Consider the following 5914-nt stretch of genomic DNA (forward strand, 5'->3'; position numbering starts at 1 on the left):
TGGAGTAACATGGCGTGTAAGAATCTACTGACTCTATTTAATAAATATTCTAATTCTAACATCTATTTGAGTTGTTATTAACACCTGCAGCTTTTAATTCGACCACAGCTTGTTCGTGTGTTTTGTGGGGATTGAGAGACGTGAGCGATCTAAATTCTACTACTAATATCTAATTAGCTTTGTTTTTGTGAGGCCATTGGCTCACTATATGTTTGGGTCTATGTGGGCCACTCTTAGGGAGCAATGTTGGTTAGATGTCCACATTTGTAGGCAATGATGGTTTAATGTCCACATTATGACCCCGGTTTCTGAGTTTGGGGCGCGACGGTTTTTACACTTGCTTTTGTTTTCAGGAGTAACATATCGTGGAAGAATCTACTAACGCTATTTAAAAGAAATTCCAATACTAACATCTACTTTGGTTGTTAAATGGCCACTACTAGGGAGCAATGTTGGTTAGATGTCCACATTGCTATTTAATAGAAATTCAAATACTAACATCTAATTCGGTTGATAAATGGCCACACCTAGGGAGTAATGATGGTTAAATGTCCACATTGATGGGCAATGATGGTTAAATGTCTTTAGATGTGATTCGGTCCTTCTAAATGCACATTAGGTGGAATTTAAAGCTTTAAATTGGTGAAATGCTCTGAAATTGTACAAATCATCTCAGATAGATTAAAAAATTCAGATAATTGTACAGATCATCTCAGCACATGCATATTTTGATTTGATGTTATCTTTGTAGCCTTTTGAAATTCCAATGTTCTTTTAGTTTACTAGCATTACATGTGCAGATTCCTTCCAAATTACTGTGAACGGAATCAATAGATTACCTTGTCAAATTGCATGGCCAAGGCCAACTACACCCGATCTTTGGGCATGAGATGAACCATCCCCAAGTTTGTATGGAAAGAAAACACATTCCAAAGATTTCATTGTTATGTCATTCTCTGTAATCTGGCTTTCTAAAGTTTGTTGTTTGTTCTTACATTTCTCCTAAGAGTATTTTGGCTTTGGTCGAAGTACATGTTTCCAAATGTCTGTAATGAGGAAGTAGCCTTCAAATTGCAATTTATGGGCCGCCCACCCCGAGCGTGACTGCAATTTGAAGCCTTGATGCACTGTATGAATGCTAAAGAAGGAAACAACAACATGCCAATACGCTGGCTGATATTGTTACCTAATACCTAGGTACATGGAAACAAATTGGAGATACCTTGGCTTCTTATAGCTTCCTAAAATCTGGTTGCTTGGGTGGTCACGTGTTGTGGGTCCTAGCTTCAAGTATGGTTCATGATAAGATCAGGCATTCTTGTGGGCCATGGCAAGGCGCACATTCTTATTTATGATGGTAGGGACTCTTGCTTCCATTCACACCAAACTTCCACTTAGGCGCTTCATCTTCATTATAGTAAATGTGAGGTTCAAAATGAAGAATCGTAAAATTGCCCAATGGCTGTGCAGATGCAGTTCAAATATATGCAGTTCAAAATGAAGAATCGTAAAATTGCCCAATGGTGTGTTTTCTCATCTGCTTCCCGATACACATGTATACATTTGTTTGTATGTGGTGGTTATTCGAAGTCTCATGATTTCTTTCTTCCTTTCTTTAGTATTATTATTTTTTCAGTTGGGTGTGGCAGAGTTTCTTCAGAAACCTCTATCTGAAGACAAACTGAGAAACATATGGCAGCACGTGGTTCATAAGGTGGGCTTATTTTTCGGGTGTCTCACATGAACTAAGAATAATAAGGACATGTTTGGATGCACAATCTAATTGAATTGAAACCCAATAAAGTTGAAATGACCAAATCACAATTCAAGTTAGACATGGAAGGAATGCAACTGCAATGTGATCATTTCCTCTCTCTTGAACAAACAATTGCAATTCATTTCAATAGTGCATTAAAACGCAACCTAGATGCTGCATTATGATTATTTTCAGTCATTTTGATTCCTTAAGAAACACAATTATATTAGCATTAATTAAAAGCCATGGGACCTACTATTTTACTATCTATATTTTTTTATTCAACAAAGGGCAGTGCCAGGAGTAATAGCCTATTGATTTTAAACTTAAGGGTAATTTTCTCAATGGTAAGATTTTCTTTTCAATTATATCTTGCAGTCAGGGCATATGTTATAAAAGGTATAGAGATAATATTTCCCATTAAAGATTAGTAGACCTACTGGACACCTGCAACAAGGATCAATTCAAACCTCTAGACCAGAAAATTCAAACCTCAAGCCCATCCATATCAATATGCCATAAACACTATAAGAAAGTAATGCTGGTCAAGTAAAAGATGCATGTGAAGCTTGCACTTCAATATTTGTATTGTATGCCACATTAGATGATTTGGACATGCATTACATATAGTTGCCAATGGGCAATGTAAATCTTTTGCTTGTAGGAGAAGGGGATTGTATTTGCTCTATCACAGGTTGCATATGGAGCTTGTTTGTTCCTAGGCTACTGGGGTTATTTCCTTCTCTTTCGCATTGTTAGAAATTCTCATCTTTTCCCATTCAGGTATATTCTCTTTCGCATTGGTACGCCAAGTAGGAGAAAAACTGGTTCTTGTCTGGTTCGATACACCTTACAACCAGGCTGTATACGGCCTTGTAGACAAATGAGGTAGGTTTTTTTTTTCCCCTAATATTATGAGGCTTAGAATATAACAAACTACTATAACTTCTTGGGTAGGAGCTGTTATGATACTTTGGTGGATGTTAAGTTCTTAGTTGCTAGTTTTCTCTGAGGTGACTAATCCCTATGCGTTGTCACTACAATCACCTCAACAAGCCCATAATCTCTCGTTTATTGCCATTGATATGTAGTCAAAGCTTTTCTTTCATCATTATGTGTTTTTACACCTTATAGATTTGATGAACTTGAACCATTTTTGCTTTTAGCCCTGTTTGAGGGATACCATCCCGATGATAAAAATGCAATTGCCAAAGTAATTTTCAGTCTGTCTAGATACATAAGGATCCATCAGAGGGATGTTTCAGATCATCAAAATATACAATCATGTGTGCTTGGCTTGTCCATAATTGCTTGAGCCAAGAAATGGACCTCAACCACTAATTATCCTTATATCGAATGCTTACACAGATGCATTGAGGTCGGAAAGCCTCGAGCTTGTGCAACCCAGCTCTCTTACAATCCAACACAGGCCTGGATAGAAGGTGTGCAATATCCAAGCTTTCCATCAGGTGGTTCCCCACTTCTTGATGCCACGGTCCAAAAATCAGGCAAGTCCACTCCATGTAAGGATCACCAAAAGCAAGGGCCCCACACCCTTGGCTTATTATTATTATTATTATTATTTTTCTTACCAATCTTCATTGCTTCAATATAACGAAGGGTTTCCATAATGTTTGACTTGTATTATGTATTTATCTTTGGTTGTAAGATGCTTATTCAAAGTGGAAGTAACTATATAGAGTGTAGGCTCAGGGGTCCACAATGCTTACATGGATGCATGATCAAAGCTGCTCATCAGGTACAAGCCACTATATGGCTTTTCTTGTGCTGAATTCAGGTCCATCCATATTGAGTTGCATGCTAGATAATGCTTCTGTAAAAAGGCTCATATTGAGTTGCATGCTATGATGCTTATGATGCAATTTTATCCTTGAAGAAAAAGGGAAGAAGAATCTGTCCACATATTTATAAAAAAAAATTCCATAACTATTCTCCTCCATCTGCTAGTTACAGGTATTTATTGGTTCCTTTTATTTTATATCAAATTTGTTTTTTGGTTATTTTATTTTGTTTTGTAAACTTTTGCCTTTGCATTGGTAATTGAAGGTGGAGCATTTGGGGTGGAGCATTAGTAACAGAGGGGGGCTTTGCTGCTTCATATGGGGATGGATATGGACTTCATTCGGTATGGTTGTTTTTGTAGGAAATATTTATCGCTGAAATTTTAATTTAAGATAGTGTAACTCAGATTATGAGTGTACATATTGTTTTATTACTTGACCTCTATGCATGGCAGGGTGGTGTTGACAAAGGTCCTCTATATGGCATGAGTTCTGGTTCTTGGGGTGCATTTGAGAAGTCTCGCCTCGGGCGTCGCTGAAGTCCGTTGATTTTTTTTTTTCCTTCTGCTTTTTCATGTGTCTCAATCTGTAAATGTTCTGTCCATTATGTAACCTTTCATTCTCAGGCCCCTTGTAAATGAGGCTAGTCGTAAATGATTTACAGGTTGTGTTTGAATGCTAATTTAAGCTTGTAAACGTCTTTTGATTTAGAAGATTCAGCCTAGCAGAATTTTTAATTGTTTCTATTATTTTTTCTTTTACACTGCAAATGATTTACCAGCGTTTTTTAATCTCTCTTAGCATTTGCTACAGATTTTACCGGCGTTTGTTGTTACTTTTAGTGGCATTTCGTACCTACTTCGACACTTCATATCATTTTTACTGGCGCTTTTATAGTTTTTACCGGCAGTCAGCAGAGTCGCCGGTAAATAATAATAAGCGCTGGTGAATGCTAACTTTTAGCGGCGGCCGCAAAAAACGCCACTAACAATCGGCGAACGCCGGTAAACAAATCAATGATTTACAGGTTGTGTTTGAATGCTAATTTAAGCTTGTAAACGTCTTTTGATTTTATACTGTAAATGAAGGTGAGCCAGTGGCTTAAGAACAGGAATACGTGGTCAAGCTGGAAATGACTTAAGGGACACATGACCCTGCTTAACAGAGGAAGAAGTTGCTGCCTTAAAGTAGCATGATTTTTTTAAAAAAAAACTTTAATTATATTTAATTTTCTTAAATTGTTAATTAATTCTTTAGTTATTAGACATGTTTATTTCATTTCATAAGACCCCAAATGGGAGGGTCCTTAGCTATGTTTAAGATTGATTATTGGAATAAATGGTCGTTTCTTATTTTTGAGATGCTGTTGAGTATGAATGGAATGTAGATATACGGTAGAGCTACTAGGTAGATGAATAATTGTATAATTGAATAAAATTAGTACACTTAGAGTACGTGTCAAGGCCGAAACTCGGGTCTGAGAGTGCACACTCTGTACTCGAATTTCGAGGCGTGACACAGTTAATATTCGGTTGCTTGATTTTTATCCTCGCCATTCATCTCGTCTCGCAACGCTACTAGCTTTTACATTTTTTTTGACATTTTGGGATATGTTTTAGACAATGATTTACATAGGTTTTGTAGTGTTATGGACTATGAAAACATATGTTATTACATGTTTTGGACAAGGATTTGCTGCTATATCTACAAAAGACTTCCAGTAGCAGTATGAACCCTTCTTCAGATATATTACATAGCAGTAATCTGTTTTGGATCTGTTAAAGAGGATAGATTTCTATAAACAGGTCATTCTTGCACTCATAAAAGACCTCACTAAACAGTTGGTTGCTTTGAATTGATTCAAAGCCTATAACCTTCATCGTCTCCGAGCCCACTGGAAATCATGGAAATGACAATAGCCATGGGCTGAAGCTACTCAAACCCCACTTCGGGTTCTGTTTTGATGGGCGCCGGAGCTTTGAACGGACCTCCTTCCCCTCCTAGGTCATACTCTGAAACGATGGAGGTCTGAACAGATCTCCTTTCCCTCAAAGTTCTTCGAATTCACTTGGTTAATATTAAGAACAACAACTTGTATCCAACAGGTACAACAAATATAAAATTTTGGTTGATTAATAAAATACCACCCACATTTAAACCACCGACCGATTAGAAGAGAGTGCGATCTTTCGGCATCTTCTTGTGTCGAGTATTAGAACACAGGGAAAAACCCTGAATGATGATCCTTGAGAGTGATCACAGAGCTGTAACTTTACGAGTTATTAGTTATTCAAACCCAGTAGCACGCATGATTAAAGTTGGATGAACAACGTGGATGAAAGATGTACAAAAATTG

At 37.2% G+C, this 5914-nt stretch overlaps 1 long non-coding RNA gene across 1 annotated transcript; it reads left to right on the forward strand.

The window, feature by feature from the left end:
• The first annotated feature begins 1123 nt into the window (after positions 1-1123).
• LOC131237870 (uncharacterized) lies at positions 1124-1960 on the forward strand. Its single transcript, XR_009167449.1, has 3 exons — positions 1124-1357; positions 1471-1523; positions 1637-1960. It is a non-coding gene; the product is annotated as an uncharacterized LOC131237870 (long non-coding RNA).
• The last annotated feature ends 3954 nt before the right edge of the window (positions 1961-5914 follow it).

Source organism: Magnolia sinica, chromosome 2 (assembly GCF_029962835.1).
Source record: "Magnolia sinica isolate HGM2019 chromosome 2, MsV1, whole genome shotgun sequence".
NCBI lineage: Eukaryota > Viridiplantae > Streptophyta > Magnoliopsida > Magnoliales > Magnoliaceae > Magnolia > Magnolia sinica.